The sequence below is a fragment of the Dermacentor variabilis genome, chromosome 4, assembly GCF_050947875.1.
Source record: "Dermacentor variabilis isolate Ectoservices chromosome 4, ASM5094787v1, whole genome shotgun sequence".
NCBI lineage: Eukaryota > Metazoa > Arthropoda > Arachnida > Ixodida > Ixodidae > Dermacentor > Dermacentor variabilis.
The window spans coordinates 189,373,947-189,400,676 of NC_134571.1; positions in this window are offsets into that span (position 1 = coordinate 189,373,947).

The window sequence follows — 26,730 nt, forward strand, 5'->3', positions numbered from 1 at the left end:
TTGTTCAGGCCCTGCTGTACCTGTCTCTCGCATACTGCGAGGTTGCAGGATTTAAAGCCTATTTGTATATCGTCGACGTATACGGAATAAAAAATGGCCGGTGGCAGTGAAGCACGTAGTGTGTTCATCTTAACAATAAAAAGAGTGCAGCTGAGCACACCTCCCTGGGGTAAACCAGTTTCCTGCGTAAAAGGACGTGACAGTGCATTACCGACTTTTACTCGGAAGGTACGGTTGGACAAATAGCTTTCTATTAGGGCGAGCATATTGCCACGGATGCCCATTCCCGACAAGTCTCTCAAGATTCCGTAGCGCCACGTTGTGTCGTACGCCTTCTCCATATCGAGTAACACGGATAGGAAATATTGCTTATGTAGATAGGCGTCGCGAATGATTCCCTCAATGCGCACAAGGGGATCAATTGTGGACCGCCCTTCCCTGAAGCCACACTGAAAGGGATCAAGCATTTGGTTTAATCCCAGGAAATGTATGAGTCGCCGATTAATCATTTTCTCAAACAGCTTACAAATGCAACTTGTGAGGGCTATCGGGCGGTAACTTGACGCCAACGAAGGATCTTTACCTTGCTTCAGAATGGGAATCACAATCGCTTCTCTCCATGCAAGTGGAAGATATCCAGCAGCCCAAATAGCGTTAAAAAGTGCAAGTAAAGTCAGTTGTGTATCAGTGTGTACGTTCTTAATTATGTCGTACATAATTCTGTCGGGTCCGGGTGCAGAGCTCTTGCATGTCATCAAGGCAGCTCTTAGCTCGGCAATGCTAAAGGGACGGTTGTAAGGCTCATTCTCTCGACCTTTTCTTGGTAATGGCTTACGTTCTTCTGTTTCTTTGTGTTTGAGAAACAATTGTGTATAATTTGTGGGACTTGACACGCTCTGAAAATATTCCCCAAGTGAGTCGGCCTGGTCTTGCAGTGTATCTCCCTGTGTGTTTACCAGGGGGAGTGAATGTGTTTCCGCCCTCTAATCCTATTTACTCTGTTCCAGGCTTTGGCCTCATCCCTAAACGAGTTAATACTCGGTAAAAACTTGTACCAGCTTTCTCTTCTGGCCTGTCGGCGGGTTCGCCTGCCTTGGGACTTTATTTTTTTAAAGTTCATAAGATTCTCTGCAGTGGGAGAAGCGCGTAGCAACCCCCACGCCTTGTTCTGATTCTTAGGGGCGATCCTACATTCGCTGTTCCACCATGGCACACGTCGTTCGCATGCCAGACCACTCACTTCGGATATGCATTTAGCTGTGACATCTATTATGAATGCTGTAAAGAACTCGACTGCAGCATCAATTCCTAACGAAGACAGGTCAGCCCATGAGATACTAGACAGAGATCGAAATTTCTCCCAATCAGCTGTCTCAACCTTCCATCTAGGTGCGTGTGGTGGATATTCATTTTCTTTCGGTGATCTTAGCAGTATAGGGAAGTGGTCGCTGCCGTAAGGGTTGTCGGTAACTTCCCATTCAGGTTCAGGCAGTACAGACGGGGTGACTATGCTAAGGTCTATGGAAGAATAGGTTCTATTTGCAAGAGAGTAATATGTGTGTTCCTTTTTATTCAACAGACAAGCACCAGAAGAAAAGAGGAACTGTTCGAGAAGACGTCCTCGCGCATCTACACGAGGGTCACCCCACAGGTATTTATGTGCATTGAAATCGCCAAGAACAACATAGGGTTCTGGCAGTTCATCAATAAAGGACTGAAATTCATGTTTCCTTAGTTTATAGTGTGGGGGTATATAAAGTGAGCAAATAGTGATAAGCTTGTTTAGCAGAATAACTCGAACCGCCACTGCCTCAAGGGCCATTCGTAGCTGCAAACTTTGACAGGCTATGCTTTTTTGAATTATAATTGCAACACCGCCCGATGATGCGAGAGCATCATCGCGATCTTTGCGAATAGTAACGTGTTGTCGAAGAAAATTTGTGTGTTTTGGTTTTAAGTGTGTTTCCTGTAAACACAGCACTTTTCGATTGTGTTTATGGATGAGTTCTTGCACGTCATCAAGATTCTTTAGAAGACCTCTGACATTCCATTGTATGATTTGTGTATCCATGTTTAAAGTGAATTGGTGCTGTGTTTACGGAAACGGAAGTGTTGCTTTAGATTACAGGGCTCTTTCGAGGCCCTGTAACCGGGGTTCTGCCTTTTTTGGAGCGTTTGAGGGAGCCTCGCCGCTCCTTAGGCGCTTGGTGCGCCGTGCGGATAGGTGTTGTGTCCATTGCCTCTTGTGAGGCGCCGGACACGCGTTCTTGAGAGCGAGAAGTATTTCGAGAGAGTCTCACCTCAGAAGGCGAGACCCCTGCACCCACCAGCCCGGAGGTGGATGGGGCTCCCTGAGGGATTTGGCTGCGCCGGCTGTTGCCAGCGCTGGAAGGGACCTGGGAGGTTGAGGCAGCCTCGGCTGCGCCCACCTTCGGGGTCGATGGTCCCCTCTCCTCGGTTGACGGAGCAGCGCTAGCTGCAACCGCCGCGGGGGCAGATGGCGCGCCGACTCACTGCTTGTGTGTCGGATAGCCGCCGGAGGCCGTTGTGACGCTGCCCCCTGACGCGCCACTTCAGCAAAGCTGGCCTTAGGCAGGTATGCAACCCGCCTGCGTGCCTCTTTGAATGATATGTTTTCTTTTACTTTGATTGTTACTATTTCTTTTTCTTTCTTTCAAGACGGGCATGACCGCGAGTATGCGGCATGCTCGCCATCACAATTGACACAGTGGAAAGAATTCTCACAAGCTTCAGAGGAGTGTTCATGCGCGCTGCATTTCGCAGAAGTTTGGCGGCCTCGGCAGCTCTGCGAACTCTGGCCAAAACGCTGGCACTTGAAACATCGAAGGGGGTTTGGCACGTACGGTCTTAAACGGAGCTTGATGTACCCGGCCTCGATTGACTCGGGCAGGATACTTGAATTGAAGGTGAGTATTAGGTGTTTGGTTTGGATTTCTTTTCCATCTCGCCTCATCTTAATTCTTTTGACATTTATGACATTCTGTTCACTGAAGCCCTCCAAGAGCTCAGCCTCAGTGAGCTCCAGCAAATCATCGTCCGAGACAACGCCGCGGGAAGTATTCATCGTGCGCTGCGGGGTTACTACTACTTGGGTCTCCCCAAATGATACTAGCTGAGGCAGTTTCTCAAATTGTTTCTGATCGCGGAGCTCCAAGAGGAGGTTACCGCTAGACATCCTAGACACCTTATATCCTGGACCAAAAACTTCTGTAAGACACTTAGATACAAGGAACGGGGAGATTGTTCGCACTTGTTTAGCTGGTTTTTCTGCGTGGATCACATGAAAACGAGGAAAATTGTGGACTTGGCGTCCGAAAAACTGAAAGACCTCTTCGGTGCGCCCTCGTTTCGGAGGGCGATCAGGGAGTTTAGGAAAAGCGTTTTCCATAAGTGCAGTTGGGTTTTCGGCCGCGATGCCGACCACCCACCATGGAGCCCAACAGGGGGACGTGACAGGAGTTCCTGCTAGAGAAACCCTGCCAACGCCAGCCGTACATCGCTGCTATAACCAAATACAGCATAACCAAGGCTGGCCAGCTACACAAGGTTAACCCTTGCCGCCAGGAAATACGGAAGTAATAAGAAGTGAGGAGAAGACAGAAAAGATAAAAAAAGTGAGAGAGAAAGTCGAAGATTGGAGAGGAGGACAGGAAAAGGCGACTGCCGATTTCGCCCGGGTGGGTCAGTCCGGGGGTGCCGTCTATGTGAAGCAGAGGCCGAAGAGGTGTCTTGCCTCCGCCGGGGGGCCTTATAGGTCCAAACACCCAGCATCGGCTCAATCTCCAGGATCCCCCTTTCCCCAGACACGGCTAAGCCGCGCACGGCTACACGCGGGAGGGTCCAACCCTCGTGTGCTCGGGTACGTGGTGTCGCAACACACCAAACGCCTGCTTACGCAGACGCCCCTGCGGGGGTAAAATTATTATTATGTTCACCACTAAGAAAAAGAAAAACATGCAGGTCACAATAACTACTTCAAGGCGAATGTTCAAGAGCATTTTCCTTCTTGCAAGTCGTATACCAGTCGCGAATGCACATTATTATCATGCCTACAAACATCTAAACCATTTTTTTCATTCATTAATTAGTACTCCCATCCCTATAAGCTCGACAGTTCCATAGAGTCAAGTGCCGGAAATTCTGGAACACCGGCAGTGAATGGCTTGAAGAAAGAAGGTTGCCCATAAAAATGGTTTCTGTCAAACCAAATAATGTTAACTTCTTATGCATCAATTGGAGAATGCAGCCGGATTTTTGAAATGCATGCTGTAGGTGTGCGTTGTTTCCTTTGTTGATTCTACACACAAGCCCATAATACGTCTAGCATATTGGCATTGGCTCAAATGTTTAGGTACCTACGATAGAGGTGGATTTACTGTAAAAAGTCATCATGCATATTGCTTATTTTTCTTAAGCAATTGGACGCTAATTGTGGCACGATGACGATGATCCTGTTTTTGGTACGGGAGTTATTTTACCTATTTTCCAGTCTTGTGGCACCACTCCAGATGATAATGATTGCTGAAAGATATGACACAAAAATACACTAATGACGTACACTAGAACCGGTTCAATCGAAGCCGACCGAAGTTCTTAATTTGAGAGATTCTATTAGCTTGGTGATAACGTATGCCTCAAGTGTTATTTCCGGCATGGCTGGGTGGTTGCGGTAAGCAAAGTCTGGGAGGTCAGTGTTAGGTTCAGAAGTCAGCACGGAAGACAAGAGAGAATTTAGTACTTCAGATACTTTATGGTCAGGAACACGGTTATTGTCGTTATCATATAATAATAATAGTTTACAGTTATTTGGGTTAATGTATTTCCAGAATTGTTTGGGATTGTTTTGCAGCGTGCTAGGGAGTGTAGAGTAAAAGGTTTGTTTAGCTCCTGCGGCCAAAGAATCAAACGCCTTTTCACTGGCGTAATATATTTCCCAGGCAGGAGACGCATCGGAATGTTTGGCTTTGCGAAATAATCTTTTCTTTTAATTGTTTAGTCGTTTTAATGAGTTAGTAAACCATGGGGACGAAGATCGCTCGGTTAAGGTGATAGTTGGTATGCAAGTCTCAGTGAGTTCAATCATTTTATTTTTAAAAAGCGTCCAGTTGGTGTCTACTGTGCGCTTTGGGAAATCTATAATATACCAGCTGTAAAACTTGGTTAGTGCATTGTTAATACTGATGTAATCACCTTATTTATTTCCTTGTTTGTTTTTTGCTCTTAGGTAGTGGCCAGGATAATTCTGCATGCAGTACTGAGTGATCACTTAGTTCTGGTCGATGTGTTAACGAAGAAACACTGTCGAGATGGGATGTTAATATAAGGTCGAGTATGTTAAAGCAGTGTTCGTATTCTCGCGTTGGGGTAGATACTAAGTGCGTCAAACCAAAGGTGAGGCATGTGTTAAGAAAATTACATTCGACGTTATTCTTAGCGTTATGGCTGGTTCGGACGAAATGTTATAACAGGAAAGCTAATGTCACCTAAGAGGAGTAGTTACGCATAACTAAATGAGGTAACAGTTTGTAGTGGCTCGTGGAAGTGAACAGTGAAGGAAGCATCGGTGTCAGGGGTAGATAGCATACACCGATAATAATGTGCAGGTACGAAGGACTGCACAATACGAATAAAATTTCTAGAGGAGAAGTGATGTCGACAATTGAGCAACAAAGCCTGCGATGGCAAGCTATCAGGACGCCTCCTCCGCGTTTGCCTACACGATCCCGCCTAAAAAGGGCAAAATCAGGGACACACACACACACACACACACACACACACACACACACACACACACACACACACACACACACACACACACACACACACACACACACACACACACACACACACACACACACACACACACACACACACACACACACACACACACACACACACACACACACACACACACACACACACACACACACACACACACACACACACACAGATCTTTATTTCAGCAGCTCATAACTTATTACACATATCGTGCCCGCATAAGCGCAAGTCGCTTGTAGGCGGGTCACGGCAGACATGAGGTGCTAGCAAAAGAAGTACGACGTATATATGTTACATATCGCAACAGCTTGAAGAGAACACTGAACAGGAATATTTTACTGTGGTTGTAGCATGAGAAAAAAAAACTAATTTGAAAAATAAAATTTCCCTCTATTTCTTTGGGAAAAGGTAAAGAAATACAAATATAAAAAAGATCGCAATCTTTTTGTTTACAAGACAATAGTGCAAATAATTATAGGAACTGTTTAAAAAAACCTAAGCACACAATACCTGTCAAATATTTTGAGGATGAAGTAATTATACTTTAATTTGTTGTTTGGCTTCTTTTTGGGAATGCTGTTGAATTATTTCTTTCGGCAACTGGTTAAAATAAAAAGGAACGTAATATTCTCGAAACTGTTTACCATAGTTCGTATATATACACGGTAACTGATAAAGGCATGTTTTTCTTAGCGTTTTGGGTTTACTCTATTATCTTGTGGCGATTCGAGAAAATATTACGAAGAAGTATCACTTGTACAAACAGATCCGAAAAGGACTCAACACCTGCAATATTACTTCTTACGTCATTGTCTGAACAATCATAACCGGTACCATACAGTATGCTCGCAGCTATCCTATGCAATAGCTTATCCACTCGATCTACTTTCGTTTGTGAGCAGGAACCAAAAACTGAAATACCATATCTGAGCACAGACTGGCCTAGAGCGTTAAAAACTAACCTTCGCAACTTAACAAGCGTGTTAAAGTTAAGTGTGTATAACTGAGCTGCTACCGTTCGTAAACGCTTCATTATGTCGTCAATGTGGACATCCCACAACATACGGTCGTCAAAATGAAGAGCAAGGTACTTAACAGAAGAGGATAGCGGTAGAGACAGGCAAGGGCATTTTAAACACTGAGAACCATGTAATTGAATGGACAGGTCTAGGCTAACAGTCTTATGAGGATTTCTGAAACATATCATGGTGGTTTTGTCTTTGTTTAAATATATTTGATTAGCATTTAACCAATCAATCACACGTGTTGCGTCTTCTTGAAGTAGTTTTACGGCTTCAGAATATGATTCATGTGATATAAGTAGCGCAGTGTCATCAGCGTATTGAAATATTGCAGCATTCAGTTGTATGTTGTACGTAAATGTTAAATAAAAGAGAAAAGAGGTCCCAGGACCGATCCTTCAGGTACACCATATCTAACTAATGTAAAATCACTATATGTATTTTTTATAGAAACTACATGCATACGGTTTGAAAAATAATTGGAAAAGAATTTCGAACAAGGACCTCGGAAACCAATACTTTCTAGTTTGTACATCATGATGTTGTGTCCTATGGTTTCAAAAGCTCTTGTCAGATTTAAGAAAAGGCCAAGAACAATATTATTTTGATCAATATTTTTACATATATAATCGTTACATTCTTCAACCAGATCGACCGTACTTAACCAACGTCTACAACCGTATTGGGAATGACTTATAATATTAAATTTATCGCAGAAGGATACCATGCAAATGTAAATAAGTTTCTCCATTACATGCGCTAAGACGTTCATTATTGCTATTGGTCTATAATTATTTTTATCTGATTTACTACCTTTCTTATAAATTGGTCTAATTACTGAGGTCTTTAAACCCTGCGAGATTATACCTGTTTCGAAACATCCGTTTAAGATAAACAAGAGTACGTTTTGCAGATGATAGAAATTGCACTTTATATTTCGCAGTCTTATTCGGTCATAACCTGCCGGTTGGTTGAGTGGAATTGCGTTAATCAAGTTCCACAGATCACTTGCATTAATGAATGGTAGAATAGCAGAGTTTGGGATCATCCGACCTAGGTAATTTAAACTCGGAGTTCTAGAAGACTGCCGTTTTAGTTTTGTTAGCGATAGTTCAAAGGCATCTTTAAAGGAGTTCGCAATGTCCAATGACTCTGCAGGCGAAAATGTTTTTAGCAAGCTATCATCTAGACTTTTACGTTCAGGTTCAGTCATGCAGCAAGCCCCATGTCTTTCTTACTTACGTTACTGCGACACTGTGAGAATTTTTCAGCGTAGTATTCCCGTTTACTTATTCGTAACTGAGCAGTAAGCTTGTTACGTGCGGTTCGATATTCTTTTTGCAGATCTAGATTTGTCGGGTAACTTTTACAAAGCCTCCATAATCTATCTTTTTGGTAAGATAGTTCTACAATGGATGCCGTTATCCATTTTTTCCTCGGATTTCTGCGTTTCAATCTCACTTTTTTCGTGGCCAGTAAAAAGAACGTACTAAACTGATTTGCCAATTGATTATACGTTGTCACATGGTTGGATGTGTCTAATGTCGTCCAGTCAAAGTTTCTGACTAGCTTATCTACCTTTCTGTCGTCTATGAAGTACCCCGCGTGATTTACGTCATCTTCAGGAGCGACAGTATCTGTAACACGCAAGGCCGTGAAATAATGATCTGCCACTTTTTTTTTATGTATAACTAACGCCTTGATTTCAAAGTGTGGGCATCTCGACGCTATCTGATCAATGCATGATCTCGTGAGGCGAGAAGCTACAAGTTCCTCACGGGAGAAATCGTGTATAAGATGTACCAAACCATGGGCTGAAAGCAGATCTACATAGTCAGCGACTCCCTGTTTTCTTGGTTTGGTGATATCAATGTTTATATCTCCCGCTATAATTATGTTATGACGAGCATGTTTAGTGAGGAATGTAGACAATTCAGATAAATATACTTTCAGATCAGAATTAGGTGGTCTATATAGTGCTAATACCAGGAAAGTAGCTTTACGCTTGCATAATGTAAAAAGAACGACTTCCGCTGCGGTAAAGTCAGCAGAAATTACTTCCATTATCCATTCGTTTCTAACAAAAACATAGACGCCACCGCCCTTGCTGAGATCACGGCACTTTGAATGTGACTGAAAACCTTTGAGAACAAACGCTGCAGATTCGGACTGCGTTATATTTATCTCTGTTAATATGAGGATGTCTAAGTATTGCAATACTTCGCTCAGGTACACATTTAATGAATCCCAGTGCTTTTTAATGCTTCTGATATTAGTGTGCACAAGCTCTAGAAATGGTGCAGTGCAGCCATCATTAGAGCGTAACAGTCTTTGTACCCATTCCGCGAATGAATTGATTGCTGTGGGCTTGACTAATTCAGCCTTAATAGATCAGATTCGCTGACAATCTTTTTCGCGCCAGATCCTTCAGTTTTTCTCATGAAAACTATTCCATTCTTAGTCCACACAAACTTGAATGCCTTAGCCTTTGCAACTTGCTTTGCCTGCCAGAGCAGTCTCCTTGTGTCAGCCGTCAAGTTCTCATTGATGAAAATGTTTTCCTTTGCCAAGATTCTACGTTTGCTATACCATGTGTCTCTTTGTATTCTTGAAGAAAATTTAACGATTATGGGCGGTATCCTTCCTTCCCTAGCTGGCAGCCTATGAGCTGCATCAATACAATCAGCAGTCAATGATGCTATATCGAGTTTTTCTGCTAGTGATTTCAAAACAATGTTAAGGTCTTCATTACCACCAGGTTTCACGCCATGAATTTCGATATTATTCTTTCTAGAATAAATCTCCAAATTTGTGACCGCTGTCTGCAGCTGCGCGATTTCTTTGTCCTTCGCCGCAACACGTGTATCTGTTTTATCAGAGTGTTTCCTGAGAGCAGCAACCTAGCTGTCTGCTCTGAGAAGCAATATTTGTGGTTATTTCATCATATTTTTTGGACAGCATTTCTATCGAGCTTTCAACTTCTTCGATCAGCTTACTCTGCGTTTGAGCTAATCCCAGCACTGAGTCATTCTTAGCAGACTGTAACTGCATGACCTTATCAAGTCTGTCTACTCTCAAGTGGAATTCATCTAGCCTGCTTTGAACAGAGCTTATGGCTGACAAAACCTCTCGCAGAGTGGGCTGCGGCTCTTCAGAATTCATCATTGCGCCAGAATTTCTTTTCATGGCGCACTCAGAACACACCTAGCTGACCTTTACTTTCTTTTTTGGAGCGCCTGAGCACTTGCCAGTGTGATATAAGCGGCTATATTCACAACAGCACACGCTTAGCGCATCCCGTTGCACCAGTTCGCGACAAGCGCGCATTCAAGTTGCAGTTTGCAATTCTGGATGCAAGGGACATGACAAAATGCAAAGGACAACGCAAAGAGCCCTGTCGCAGCCAGACGGGCTGGAATCAAAGCAAGAAAAGACGGCGATGGCTAAAGTTATAGCTTACCCACAAAACAGAAGGCATGTTAGCTTGCGAGCCCACACCGCATCAGACTGCGACAGGATGGCTGTCCGCTGCCGCTTTTGTATGCGGTTCAGTTCCTGATAGCGTCCCTCGTGTCGCTGCCGGGCAGACGATGACCAGCGGAACGTTGACGCATGCGCAGCTTGGACAGCCACCCTAGTCGGCGAACGGTGTCGACCAGGGCAGCAGGAAAATCTTTGCCGTTTATCAGCAGGGGATGCGATTGCTACAAAACAGAAGCCATGTTAGCTTGCGAGCCCACATCCCGTCAGACTGCGACAGGATGGCTGTCCGCTGCCACTTTTGTATGCGGTCCAGTTCCTGATAGCGTGCCTCATGTCACTGCCGGGCAGACGATGACTAGCGGAACGTTGACGCATGCGCAGCTTGGACAGCCACCCTAGTCGGCGAACGGTGTCGACCAGGGCAGCAGGAAAATCTTTGCCGTTTATCAGCAGGGGATGCGATTGTTACAAAACAGAAGGCATGTTAGCTTGCGAGCCCACATCCCGTCAGACTGCGACAGGATGGCTGTCCGCTGCCACTTTTGTATGCGGTCCAGTTCCTGATAGCGTGCCTCATGTCACTGCCGGGCAGACGATGGTCAGCGGAACGTTGACGCATGCGCAGCTTGGACAGCCACACTAGTCGGCGAACCGTGGCGACCAGGGGAGCAGGAAAGTTTTCTTTGCCGTTGATCAGCAGGTGATGCGATTGCTACAAAACAGAAGGCATGTTAATTAGCTTGCGAGCCCACACCCCGTCAGACTGCCGAATGAATTAAGCTCTGTGTTTTTGACGGTTGAATTCAGCCACATTTCTGTTAGTACGAAGAGATTTCAATGAGAAGAATCGATTAGTACACGAAGTGCTTTGCGGTTGGGCAGCAAGCTTCTAATATTAGCATGAACGAATGATACAGGGATGCTATCTGGTTTTGCAGTAGTGCGTGATGGTAGATATGAAGTTGATATAACTCGATTTGTTGTGCTATCATGCTTGTAAGAACTGTTCTCCATGATTAGTTTATCGTACGGAAGTTTGAAATGTTTCTTCTGCGATTTGCCGAACTCAATCAGATGTTTACGTGCATGCCAAGTGTTAGTTGAGTAGTCTTCTCATATGCTGTGGTTGGACCCTCTTATTTGTTTAGCATTTGAAAGAATACGTTGTTTTACTTTGACATGTGTTAATTTGACGATTATAGGCCTGTTTCTATTAGTGCTGTATTTATTAATTCTATGAGCGCGCTCGATATCTAAAGGGTCTAAATTGACGTTAAGCTTAGAAGTACAAAGTTCCGCAATCTTGTTCTCCGATTCTTGCCACGTTTCCAGCTCAATATGAGCTACTGCAAAAAAAACAAAAACAAAAAAAAACATGAGGTTGGAAGGACGAGCCCTATCTTCTGAATCATTTAATCGTGATGATATGCCGGAAATGGCTTTTGTGTTTATATCGACCACTTTCCTGATGCAAATAACTTCGGTCTTCAGTGCAGTTATAGAGGAAACATCCGCTTCAATTTTTGCTAGTCGGCTCCTAATGTCTTCAAAAATTTTATCGATCTGCGATACTTAGTTCGAATAGATTTAATTTTGCTTAGAAAAGACGCCTGGCCTCAGCTTATTTCTTCCAATGCTGCAATTATGCCACAGGATGCCTGCGCAGAACTGGAACGGGTGTTAGGGCCGGGATTCGATTCTACGTCGCCAGAGAGTGCAAGATGTAGGATGACAAACGTGCAGTTGCGAACAATGGTAATGCAGAGGCTCGAGCTTGGCAGCACTAGCAATTGTAATTGGTTGTTATTGTAAGTTATCAATTGTAATTGGCACTAGCACTAGTAATGGGTTGTTACCGGTAAAGCGAAAAGGCGTCGGGCGTCGGGCGTCAGTGAGCCGCATTGTCTGAGTGGTGCAAAACCCACTGATGAGAGCGAGGGGGTGACGTGTTTTATGCGTGAAGGCTGATGTCTGTGCCGATGTATCGACTGAGGCAGGGTAGCACGAAGACGCGAAATGCGGTGGATTTCCGTTCAAGGGAGGTGCGGCGCAGTAGTCAACGGCGCTTGTTTCGATTTCGGAGCACTGGAAGGTGGACGAGGTTGGCACATCTGCAGTGATAGCATGTTGAGGGTAGGGTGATCCTACACTTCGCGCGGCGGTATACAGCAGGCTGCAGACGCGAGGCGGAGCAGAGTGTTGGTCAGGATTGGCATTTCCTGGCACACGGCTGAAGAGGCTGCGCCAGGCAGGTGCATCCCGCAGGCGAACACACCGTAAGCCGGGTGTGCCCGCAGGCTTTGTGGTGACTACGGGAGAACAGCAGGTTGCAATGGAAAAGCAGAAAACAGTGAGCACCTGTAAGGCCAAAATGCGTCGGGCGTCAGTGAACCGCATTGTCGGAGTGCTGCCAAGCAAGAAAGCATTTTGCAGGTAAATGGCTATGTAGCATTAATTCGGGTTCTGCCAAAAATTGCAGTGTTGACCAATACGTTTGTGTATGGCGAGTGATTGCACGCATGACACAAGCTTTGTTAGGAGAGTACGGAGGCAAAGGAATGGTCGTAATATGAAGGTTTCTTTGCCTTTTTCCACTTACTTTGTCGTGGCTGCTGTTTTGCTGAGTGGAAAACCTAGCTTATGTGGTATGTGCCAACTGGTATGTGCCTATTCTTGGCCCATCTCTTAGAATGGGTACGTGTCACTGCGACGGAAGAAATATACAAGCCTTGTGTGTAGCATTAAGATAAGTGTTGTACGTCTCTGCGCATTGACATATTGTGGACGTTCTCCGCTCAACAAGCACATATCACCTTCATCCTCACTTCACAGACAGCAGCTACAGGCAGTGAGCTGGCTTCCCTACATAACATGCGTGCAACATCTTGTACTGCTAGCTTGCCAAGGCAAACACGCTTTCCATCATTCGGGTTACAACAGTGCATTAGATATGCATGGTTCATAGATCCTGATTAACCGCTTTATATAGATTAAATCATGTTTGTTGGATCTGCGTTTCTTTTCATACTCCAGGGTAGAAGCATTACAGCCTAAAGGTAGTACAATGTTGCACAGTGCCCATGTGCTAGCTGCTACAGTGAGGGGACTTGGAAATGTGAGCGAATCCCAAAAGTGGTGGAGTCTAACAAAGCACCTCAATGTCTGGCCACAAAGAAAGGATGGGAAAGACTGGCATGGCTCTCACTTTGATAAGCAACTTGGATATGCACACATGCTCCGACATATATCGCGCACCGTAAAACACGTGCCACTATCTCATACACCCAGCTACGCATTGGTAAGCGAGAAGTATGTGCACGACAGTGGCCAAATGGTTAGAGCGTCGGGTTGTTATGCTGGGAGATAGGTTCGGGCACACTGTGAGACATTTTTGTTTTCGATGCTTAAGGACCGAAACGAGCCGGGACATAAAAGTGCCTACTGCAAAGTGCTTGGTATTAAGAAAGAATTATTTGCATTAAAAGTGCCCAAATCTAGCACATGCAACATTTAGTAATTGTGCTCACCCACACACCTAAAACGCTTCGTGGTGCAGCACATTGCAACTGCGATGCGTTTCCCACATGGTTGGCGTGTATAACAGTAAAAAGCATTGGAGCAACGGCGGCTTTTCCACCATGGTGCATTGTAGTGCAGCACATTGCAACAGCTGCGGCTTCCACATAAAGCTAATGTGCATAATGCTGCAGCACGATGGAGCATGTTTTTGACAGACACAACATACAGGCTGTCTGCATGCATTTCAATGGTTTTATGAGCCGCTAAAGTGATTGTGAATGTCACGCCCATAATGTTTTTTTTTACTGTTCAGACTGCAGAATGCACATTTCTGCATTATACTAGGGCAAGTAATTAGTTTTTTTTATTCTCAACACCTTTTAACAGTCCGGTGTAATCCTAACCACAGTATAATAAAGAAAATATGCAAAATTAGTATAATGCAACTCAATAAGCCAATTCTATAAGTGTTGCTTCTAGGATCACTGAAAATCATGTCAAGAAGTTTGGAGAACTGTTTCCTACTGAGTGCACACAAAAATCATATTTAAATGGTGGGATGAAAGTGCTTGAACTTCCTTCACAGGATGCATTCCTAGTGCTATTCAAGATATCGGTCATGAACCTGAGGCAGCCTACATGAGATTCAGCTTGCAGTTGTGAAGTGGCTTTCGAAGTTCACAAATGGATGCTAAATTATTTTAAAGTTCAGGCTATAGTTTGTACCGCAGTTGTGCCTGTTCAAACCACCACTGGCGCTGTGTAGCATACTTGTGATAAAAACAGTTCCCTAAGGGAAAGGCATTCCTTTTTGTGCAACTTCCGTGACTGTCTATCAGGTCTGCTGGAGAGTCACGAGATCACGAAAAGGGTCTGAGACTCTTGAGACCAATTTCTTTGAGGCAAGGGCCTCAAATTTAACATTGAGTAAATTTGGTCACCAGGAACAGTTATTCCTACCCACACATGCTTATTTGTTTTTTTTTCACTTAGTTACAGGTCCACCTAAATTATTACCGTCATGATAATCGTCACTTAATATGGTAGCATCAATTTTTGTATAATGATTCGAATATTGAAATCTAAAAGCTTGCAGCAGAGTACAAGGTCAGAAGGACAGGGAAAAGAGAGGAGGCATCACGCTTTAACATTTAAGATTTTTAGTGTGTTGCAATGTAACGGAAATTGGCAAGCACTACTTGAGCGACGAGGCCACTGGACACAGGAAAAGCAGATCTAGTTGGAACACAGCACAATGTAAGAAAGAGAGGGAGCATTAATTATTTGGGATGCTTGGTCTGCATCACTATTTTATGTACCATCAGTGATCGCAAACATTGCGGAGGTGAAGCATATGCTACGCTTCACTTTGCACTGCCTGTAAGTAAAACTATTTGTTGCAACGGGCCATTTATGCAACGGGCCCCAAGATTGACTGGGATCGCTCGAGAGTTATCATTTAATAAAGCTACCTGAAATCGCGGCTGTATCTGGAATCACAGCAGATACAAAAAACGCGTCACACGCTCAATCGAAATGAGGGAACCCTCCCCCCGTCATACACGCGCTGCTTACGACCCGTTCTGAAGTATACATAAGTTTCCGTGAAATTTCCTTCAGCCCATTTTGAACAAGGCTTCCGTAAGGAAGCCGAAACGTCTTTTAGATTTATTCCTATTTTAGTACTTCTTTTGGTCGGTGTCTGTCGTTTTATTGCCACAAGGTGCACTGAGCTAATATATTCAGGGCATAAATCTAGAGCAGCCTCAAAAGTAGAAGCGAAAAGACACTAAATGGGCCCATTACAGTGTTGCAATGCCCGATGCATCATTTATGTTATCCTTTGCTTGATACCTCAAAATTATGATTTAACATGAGAAACACAAGTACTTATAGTCGTGTTTTTTCTATGCTCGAGCGAATTCTCAATTGTGGGTAGCTTAGCAAACTAATTACTAATAAATTACTACATAGCGACAAAGACAGATGCCAACAAAGGATGTGAATGAAGACGGTTGTTGGTGCTCGTGAGCACTCTGCTTTTAGTAAATATGAAAATGAGATGCCAATCTTTTTAAAATGCATACTCTCGCAGGTCATGCAAGCTCGTTCATCTTGTACACCCTGAGCTCGTGCAAACGAACTTGTTTATGTTGATAGCACTAGTAGGTCATGCAAAATTCGTTTACGATGTATGAGAATCTTCTTCAGGGACAAATACAAGATCTATAAACACACATGTGTAGCACGAGAATCCGTTCAGTCTACGAAAATGGTTCTTTCTACGAGAAATCGTTCAGTCTACGAGAAATGGTACAGTCTATGAAAAATCGTAATCGCGCAGAAAATTTCCCGTAAATTCTCGTTCACATATTTTTTTTCAATCCAGCTTTATGAGGCGGCGCTGTCATTGTGCGAAATTTGCACTTTGCAAAAAGCTGCGCAGTAGTGTTGGCTAAGGTGAAGCTTTTAGACCATGACAAATGTTTCGGTTTGGTGCCTATAAGATGGCTCAACCCACTACGGGGGATCGGTCATGAATCAGGTGGCGGTAGGTAATCATAAGAAATTAAGTGACACAATTTTAGGCTCGCGGGGCGCCGCTGCCTCTTCCTCTCATCGTCCATTGTTGCAGCCGAGGTACCATCGTCAACAAGCGCAAGTCACATGAGCTTTTGTTCCAGGTAGTGTTTGTTGCCTGAAGAAATCAAGCTATGTGCAGAGCATGTTATTATTGTCAAATCGAAAATAAAGTGAAAGAGCAGGTGCGGAAGAACACGAAATTACGCATGCGCTGAAGTTCGGCGGGTGCTGGTTGACATCCGCGTTTCCAGCACACATCTCGAATCGTACCGCGCGACTCATCGTAACTGCCGACATGAAACGTCAGTCGAAGGGAAATCAGCCAGCGGCTATATCAGTTACACGTGCCACTTGCGGTTGCTGCTCCTTGCGGAATAAAACAATATGCCTGCGACAAGGATCGCGAGACGCAAGCAACGTCTCAACCGTTCCCGAAGCATTGCAGCGGGTGCAACTGTTCACAACATTTAGCAACGTATTCATTTATTCAAACTGTTCCAACACAGTATAACCGCAATGAAAAAGCCATTGTAATTTTCTGGTTTCTTTTCGCATACAAAACATGTTTTACTTTTCCAAATTATCACCCATTTTGTTGCATATACAATAATTGCATTTGTAATCTCACAATGTTTATCAAAGGTGAGTCTTTTGTGTTAACTCTAAAATAGAATAAATATTTTCACCTCCGCATATTTCAACTTCTAGTAAAGGTAGACAATAATTTGTCTAGAGGGCTCTGTCATAAATTCAGTTTACCTTACCTGAATTTTTAGAAAACGTTTTATTATAATATGTCGTGGTGTCTTACTTTTCTATGGGCAATATGTATCGACGTTGTGGACAGAACTAAATATTTGTTCTGCTTGGCCTTCTACAAGGAAAGATTGCATTGAGATAATTCGTACGGTGGCGTGACACAAGCGGCTCCAGGTAATCACGGAAAACAGCCACAGCGTCGGAGGAAATCTTCGGGAGACACTCGCTGTTACCTTTTACAAGCACTAAATAATCCTCAGCTTAACGGCAATCATTCGTACGGTTGTAGTAATCAAAAAGAAAAAATAAATGTCACTGAGAGTTGGCACCAAGCAGGATCCAATACATATTCCACTTTTTTTTGGTATGTAGCTTTTGTCAATTCATGACACAAAGGTGGCTCGCTATCTCGTTCGTTTGAATTGCCCGATTCATATACCCTACGATTTCGTTATTTGAAGCTTTTATTCAGGCCTCGAAACGTTTGCTGGATGTATGAACCAAGGAGTGACAAACCACTTTTGCCCTTCAGCTCGGCCCACTCAAAGTTAGTTAAGAGGAGCACTAGTAACATTTGCGTTGCCAACGCCCTCATGAAATCTTGCCCCCACACAATGCATCGTAGTTTCGCACAACAGGTAAGGCGCCTCGTATCCAGCGCGCTTGCTTTCTTCGGTGGGTGGAAAGTTGCTTAAGGTCAGGCCCCGAGGACACAAGCCTGAAAAACGTGACGCCATTGAAAAGATCCGGCCTATCGTTTGCCGTTCGTGCACAGCATTTCACACAGGTTAAAGGAGATTGGCCGGGGCGCCAGCGTGCGGGTGGTTTTCTCCGCACAAAAGAAACTACAGAAGCTTCGTAAACCAGTCAATGCACTACGCTCAGACTTTTCTTCGTGCTCCATCAAGCACAAGTCACGTTCCGTCCCGTGCTTAGGGAGAGGTCGTTTATTCGATTTTACTGAAGATCGGTAAGACTTACGCCGGCCAGACTGGCAGGTGTCTCTACGACCGCCGGTGCGAGCACCGAAACAACGTGTATAATCTGTGCAGGGGCTTCTTGGAATAGATTGCCGTGATTGTGGGTGTACTCGCCTTCTTTATCAGGGCGTGGTATTGGCAACTCATAGGTCGCAGTTAACCCGAGAAACAAGAGAAATTGATAATATTCACAGATTAGGTAACTGCTGCGTAAGCAGCAGTCACTGAATTCTCGCAGCTTCAACGTGTTTACCTGGCTGGACGTAGGGCAATCGTATCCACATCTTAAACAAGTGATCGGACTTATCAACGATGCAATAGCTCTGGGTATCATCTTTCTTCAGTGTTTAATTTTTCAGCTTGCTGCGCATATACATCATGCTCGTTGAACTAAAAGTTAGCGTGTCTTTACTCTTCCGTCCTTTTCCCTACATTCTGTCCTTTTTCCTACTACGCAATGCCGCAGTATGATTAACGACCAAACGCCCAAGGTTCTACCATACTGTGCTAGGAACCTCTGGATCTGGACAGGTCGTCGCTCGAAGCTGCGCCTGGCAGCGTTCAATACACGAACGCTTTCGAGAGCGGATAGCTTAGCAGGGCTCTTGGAGGAATTATCGGGCATTGCGTGGGATACTATTGGCCATAGTTAGGTTAGAAGAATTAATGAGTCGTATACAGGGCTCAACAACGGCCACGTCCTCTACTATAGAGGACTCCCAGACAAGCGATACGGGGTAGGATTCCTAATCCATCAGGACGTAGCGGGAAACATTGATGAATTATACAGCATTAAAGAGAGGATAGCAGGCGTCGTAATTAAGCTGAATAGGAGATATACAATAAAGGTAGTACAAGGCTTCACTCCAACCTCCAGTCGCGATGATGAAGAAATAGAAAGGTTTCATGAAGATGTTGAATTAGCGATGAGAAAGAGGCGTGCTCGGCATCTTGTAGTCATGGGTGAATTCTATGCAAAGGTGGAGAAAAATCAGGCTGGGGAGTGAGCAATTGGAAACTACGGCATCAGCGGAAAGGAATAGGCGCCGAATAAAGAGCACCTTCTTCAGGAAGTGCAGTAGCAGGTAGTGGCCCTGAAGAGCCCTAATGGGCAAACAAGAAATGAAGCAGATTTCATACTCTGCCGATCCTAGCATAGTGGAGAATGTAGAAGTGTCAGGGTAAAGTGAATTGACCATAGGCTAGTTAGATCCAGGATTTCACTCAATGCGCCTAAGTTTACTCACATGTAAACTTAGGCGCACTTAAGGTAAAAGCAGACCAATTCGGGCTGGTGGTCGCAAACAAATATGTAGCTTTTGAAGAGATCAGTTCATTTTATTTCAGCGTTCTTTTTTTACAGCAGAAAAAGAACGCTAGGGCAAGAACAAAAAGCTGCAAAACAGCAGCTTGACAAGGTCCTTGCCCCTTTTCTTGGCAACAGGCACAGATTCATACATACATTCAGAGTACGTATAATATGCATACACACACACTCATACCAGAAAACTTCTTGTTAGTTTCTCAATGAGGGAGAAAAAAAATAAGTGCGCACATATTCACCAATAGAAAAAAAAACAAGTACATAGCATGTTCCTGAAACATTGTTCTTTAAACATTGTTACAACATTAAGTGTTCAGGAACATTGTATTTCATGCAGCCACTCATAAGGGTATAATTTAGTACAGCGACGTGCTTTCGTACAAAGGATACTCAAGAAATATAAGCAAAATACCATTATATAAATAATTTTATTCAAATTACTCAACCGTTTGCGTCACCGGTTCCACGCAAATGCACCGTATTCTGAAAGTTGTGCTGTCAACGTTCGCTTAGAAAATCATTTAGGGTTATATCAACACTCTGTAAGGCGTTTAGTAACTACGGTACGCGATGTACTAATGTAGTAAATCCATAATTTGTTCTTGAAAATGGCAGTAACCAAGCATACTTTTGCCTCTTATTGTACGGTACATGTGTGGGGAAAGTTAATTTGCATAAATCTAAGATATATATGTTGTATAGAAGGCTGTTTTTACACTTTAAAGCAAGGTTGGTTTCGCAGGAGTGTTGTACGGGAATCAGATTAAGGGAGCGAAATATTGCAGCTGTATTAGCATCGTAAGAGGCATTCACATTATTGCGAACGGCTTTTTTCTGCAGGACTAGTAGTCTGTGAAGATTCGCTTGGGCAGTGGTTCCCCATACGAGAGTGCAATAATTTATATGAGAAGCAAGAAGGCTGTTGTAGATTAAAGTTTAATTTTAGGGGGTAAAACATGCCTGAATTTGCATAGTATGCCACAAACCCTGGCCAAAGACGTTGAAACTCGGGCGACATGATCATCCCGCAATAAATTCTGATTAAAAACTACTCCTAGAGTCTTTACTGTTTTTACAAGGTCTACCCTCTCCGCACCAAGCTTTAACATTATGTTTCTATCAATTCTTTTCTGTGGTGGAGCAAACAGAATAGCTTTTGTTATCGTACTATTTATTTCCAACGAATTAGTTTTACTCCATTTAAGTAAACTACTCAGGGTGTCATTTGCCAGGTTTGAAGGGTAAGCCAGACTAGTTGACTATTGGAAAAACAAACTGCTGTCGTCGGCATAAATTATGTGGTGTATTTTCTTGCTTATATGAACGATGTAATTTGTGTAGATGTTGAACAATGGTTGGCCCAAGAACGCTACCTTGCGGAACTCCTTGCAACGTTTTTTGAAGAGTTGATTGGTGGGTTTTAATTGAGACGCACTGCTTTCTGTCTTAAATATGGCTGTATAAGTGCTAATGGAGTGCCGTGAAGCGTATAATGTCGTAATTTATCAAATAAAATTAAATGGTTAATCCGGTCGAACGCTTTAGAATAGTCAATAAAAGCTCCTATTGTTATCTCTATCTTCAAAACCGTTAAGAACGAATTCTTTTTGCGACAGTAAAGCAAGCTCTGTCGACATTCCTTTTCGAAAACCAAACTGTTGCTTGGATATGATAGAATGTTTCTCGCAAAATTATGTAACCCTTTTACGCATAATTTTTTCTATTCCTCTTCAAATTACAGGTAATACTGAAACTGGTCTGTAATTTGAAAATTCGTTTTTGTTTCCCGATTTAAACAGTACAGTAACTTTGGCATGTTGCATTGCTTCGGGAAAGACTCCAGTAGATAAAGCAATACTGAATATATGAGTGAGGGCAGGTGATAGAAGATCGAGCACAAATTTAATGGGTGTTATTTGCAGCCCATCAGTATCACGTGCTTTGCTGTTTTTCAGGGACATGAAAACTAAGAAAACCTCTTCGAGAGACGTTGGCTCAAAAAAGGCTGAATTTTTATTGGGTAGTACACCTAAAAACTCAATTGCTGTTTTGTTGTAATTGCTTGAGGCTAGAGAAGTAAAGTAGTCTTTAAAGCTGTTTGCTAGCTCTTCGCCCCTTAACGACTTGCCCCCCAAAGTAACTTCCCACTCATCTTCACGGTCTGGTCTTAGAAGCCTGTTAGGTTCACGCCAGACTGTTTCGCTTCGACCGTTTGCTAGATTAAACCGATGTTCAAAGTATGCACGTTTTCTGTTTTTCAAAAGTTTAGTTACACCATTGCGGCATTTCTTGAATGCTGTGAGATCATTAATGGCCTTTGTTTTCACGAATTTAGCATATTTAGAATCTTTCTCACGAATCATTTTGAGACACTCATTCGTAACCCATGGCTTGCGTATTTTAGTGGACCTTCTTACTTGTTTAAACGGAAAACAGCAAGTATGTGCTTCCTTCAGAATGCGTATAAACGTATTGTAAGCGTTGTTTGCATCAGTTACTTCAAGCACGGAGCTCGAATTATTATTTTCAATTTTCGTGCGAAATTCCCCTAATGTTTTGCCGTTGATTTCTTGTGCGAGAAATGTATCAGTGTGATGTTTATTTATTAGTGATTAAAACGGCAGAACATATAAATTGGTAAATGATAACCTAAACTAGTGACAATCACACCTTAATCTATACAATGTTCGGAAGAATTTGTTATAAATACGTCTATCAAACTATCAGAGATGGCCGTTAGCGTGCAGGTTCCGTAATAAGATTAGTACAGTGATATGACTCGAGAACCATTCGCAAGTCAGAAGATTTCGGTGTGTAGCGTAAAAAATTGATTTTTAAGTCTCCTCCCATAGTAAGACGCAGTTCGTTCACTGACACAAAGCTGAATAATTTTTCCAAAAAAGAAAAAAAAAGTGTTGCTGTTTCCATCTCGTGGGCGGTATACAACGACAAACACGCATTTTCCACGCTGCAGTGCTAGAACTTCATAATCTTTGGTAGCAATGGAAAAGTCGTCGAGCAAGCTGCACGATAAGGGCTCTGACACAAGCTGCAACACGCCGCCACCGCGTCAACAAGGTCTGATGACAAAGAAGGTGTTGTAATCAGGCAGGCGCATTACTTTGTTTTCAGACGCATACCATGTCTCGGTGATCATGATAACTTGAAAATGGAGGGAGGAGGAGAAAAAAACATCTATTGTAGAACGAGCACATTATGGCCGGGCCTAAGCCTCCCATGAAGGGACGTCGACGTCGAGGCGTCGCCGCCGCCTCGCGGGCGTGCTGGGTCGCCCAGTGAGCTAGCTGGTCCGCTTAGCACGCGCAGATTGCGCATTGCAGTGTAGAAAGGTAATACAATCACTGTATTTAGGGGCAACGACGTCGCTGGGTGTGACCATAAAAAAGATACGAATGGACCGAATGCGCTTTCCTAGCTGTCTTTACTTACCAATTTTTTGCAGATCCGCTTCACACGCAATTCGCACTATAAGCGACTCCTCTGTCTTGCGCGCGAAAACCTTGCCTGCCTTAGATCATGCGAAACGCCAGTTTGCTTCCTTTTTTTTAGCGATGGTCATTCCAAGCAGTTTCTTTAGCTGAGGACTAAGGTGTTCGTTGACGTACACTGGTCTCTCTACGGTAAATCCAATGTTGTTTGTCGTTAGCCTAGTCTTCCTGGCCTTCTGAAGCACCGCATTTCGTTTTGATCAGTGGTTGAAAACAACCACTATGTTCGGATCTCCATCGGTGTTGCGCACAGAAACGCGGTGAAAAATCTCGACATCCTCCTTCGTGATGGGCTCAACGAGTGCACTTCCAATTGGATTTAGTAGCTTCTCGAGATTCTCTGTTTTGTTATGCGGCACTTCTTTCACTTCAATGTTTTTGTCCCTGGAATACTGATCTTGCGCTATCACTTGCTTTTTCAGTGCCTCAACATCCTGCACAAGCACCGCTTACGTTGGCTTGAGGGTCTTGTTCTCAGTCTTTAGGGCTTTACATTCGGTTTTTAGTTCCTCAAAGGATTTGTTTATGAAGTCAAAACTGCCTTTCATTTGCCGGAGTTCTCTACGGAATTCATTTTTCAAGTCTGAAATATCAGTAGCCACTGTGAACACGAGTCTTTGGCAATGAAAAAAAAAAGAGAAAAACGTATGATAACAACTGACAGCAAATTGGCAGCACGGACAGCAAGGTTATACAATTCAAATGGAAAATAATAATAAAACCATTTCAACCTGAAGACAAGCAGAAGTTTGACAATGCGCTCACGCCGCTGTCCACGCTGCCAAGTGACCCGCGTAGCCGTCCGAGTGCCCTTAGATCCCGTGCAAGCACCAGGAAAGAGGCCACGTGGTCCAGATGAAGGGCTGATGCGTTCCAGGGAGTGCAGTCTTATCAAAAGCAGCTGGGCACCAGAGTCGTTGATTGCAGCAACCACCGATCCCGCACCGTACACGCCTGAAGAAAAGCAGAAGTTTGAGAATGCGCTGACGCCGCTGTCCACGCTGACAAGTCCAATACAGGAAGGCGAAGTTAGCATACAAGTAATTAAGGAAACCGTAACTAGGCTGATTTCAGAAGCAGCAATGGAAGCGGGAGGTAAGACACCAACGCAACCAATATAGGTTTGCTCTCCCAAGTAACCAAATGAAAGTGTGCAACTCAAGAGATCAAATAGAATTCGCTCGACTGTCCGAACAGATCAACATGAAGAAAGTAAGGGATATTCGCAATTATAACGTAGGAAAGACAGGGGATGCATAAAAAAATCCTGCAGCACGAAATCAGTGAAAAGGAAACTGGGCATAGGAGAAGCCAAGATGTATGGACCGAAATATAGCCGTATATAGTATCATCAGGAATATTTATGATATAGTAACATAAGCAGAATTCTATACCAACTTGGACAGTAGCCAGATCAGGCACGCTACCTTGATTCGAAGTAGTGAGGAGCAAGATACAGAGGCTCCTTCTATAACTAGCGATAAAGTTACATGGGCCTTGCAAGACATGACCGGCGGGAGAAGCGGCAGGAGGAGATGGAAAGGCCCTCCATTTAATCAAATGCGGAATAGATACTCCGCATGGAAACCTTGCCGCCCTTTATACCAGAGGCGTGGCCAGGGGGGGGGAGGCTTATGGGGCTTCAGCCCCCCCCCCCTTCCCGAAAATTTTTCGTGCTGTCGTGCGCCGCCGACAAAAACAACCCCCGGTGCCGGAAATCATGCTGGCTTTTGTCTAGAATGTCCTTTTCACGTTCGAAATGACATTTCAGCGCGAACTTTGCGAAATCGGGCTGGATTTCGCGGCAACGCCCATGCATCGGGAGTCGCATAACGCAAGGAGCCCCATCCGAGCAGGAAGCTTCAGGGGCGCTTTGATGGGGAGCGGGCTCGTCGCGGCATCTCGCGAAGGCCGCGAAATCTACGGAGCGCATGGACTTCAATTCTGAAACTCTATGGGTATAAAGTTCTCATAAACTTTTGATGCGAAAGGTACATTGACATTTCCTAATTCGTGCTTTAGATTTTCAACTCCGTAACTTTGTGGGTTTAATGTTCTTATAAATATTTGACGCCAAAGGTTCATTGACTTTTCTAATGTCATGCATCGGACCATACAACGAGACGAGCCAAATCAGCACACTATCAAAGAAGTTGACAAAGCACGCAATGAGGTCCGATGAGACGAAGCGTTGTGGTAGTTCATTTGTGCAGTTATGCCATAGAAAAGAATATCATCATTGTTTTCACCTGCGCCAAAGCATCCATGTCAAGACACTAAAGCCAGCAAAGGTAACTACGGTCTTATTTATTTTTCTACTTTGAACTTTATTCGCGAGGACACCATTGAGCTTCTTCTCTCTCTCTCTCTCTCTCTCTGTTCTCGCTACCCGCGGGTTGCCGAAACCAGCCAGAGCGCATGCATTTTTCTCGTGTTGCCCCAACCACCACGCGGCGCACTTCGATGCGCGTTCGTTTTTCTCTGGCCGAGTGGATTTTCGCCTGCCATAGTTTTGGACGATTTCTGGATAGCAGACTAAATAAGAAACACTGCATGGTCACTCGCCGCCATCACTGCGGGGACTCGGCGGATTGCAACGCGTTCGTTTGAGCGCAACCTCTCAGCAAAACTTTGTCTCACCGGTGCATACCGAGCAGTATGCCCATGGTTCTCTGTAAACCAAGCGTCTCACGTTTTCTTCGATATTCCTTCGGTAGCCTGCTGCATGTGCGAGTGAAAGCGTGGGCAGGATGAGCCGGCGATGGCGGCTCAGTCTTGTGTGCGCAAGGATGAAAAGCGGGGAGGAAGTGCACCGCCTCCTGTCGCGCGCGATGCATCAGGGGGAGTGGAGCGAGGGGGGGGGGGGGCTGTGTTCTGTGAATCTGTCGTTGCGCGAGATGCTTATATGCCTTGTTTGACGCATTATATACAGTGCCCTTTCTTAGGTACGTAGATTTATTGGAGCCTTATACGTATATTTAAATATCTTGTTGCGAGGTGTTGTGTATACAAGCTGTGAACTTTGTTTCCAGCGACACTTTTTTGCCCTTTATCAAGCTGTATCTTCACAATTGTATATTCCATTGCATATTCGCATTTCTAATGCACGAGGGTGAGTCAAATGAAAGTGAGCCAACCCACCCTGCGCACTGAGGGTTTGGTTCATTATATGCGAGGCATGCACGTTGCACAGTTATCTCTCATTTATAAACGTGGCACGCAGATGTGAGGATAAAGGTTCTTGAAAGGGCCCCTCACCAGGTCTGGCCATCTTGAGCTGACAAGCGCAGAGCATACATTGCGTTGCGCGATAACGATCGTGTCTGCAAAGTATTACATCGCTCAGAGCCGCGGAAAGATCTGAAATTTAAAAAGCACGCTGACAGAGGCGGCCTGGAGCCACCTGCTCTGTAATCCACTGAGCGACAGTAAAGCTTTCTCTCTCTCTCTCTCTCTCTCTCTCTCTCTCTCTCTCTCTCTCTCTCTCTCTCTCTCACTGCTCCTCGCGGCCGCCGCGCTCAAAGCCGGAGGATGACGTACTCGGGTACCTGCGCCTACGTACTGCAGTGTGACATCGCTCGTGGTGACAGGTGATTTCGAGAATTATTCAAGACATCTGTTATCTGTGTGATCTGTTACTTGAATTGACGAATTGAAGTTTAGAGAAATAATAACCCAGACAAACGCAATGTCTGGGCGTTTTTGTTTTACTTCGCATCGAAACAAGAGATATGTACTTCCGCTTCGTTTGC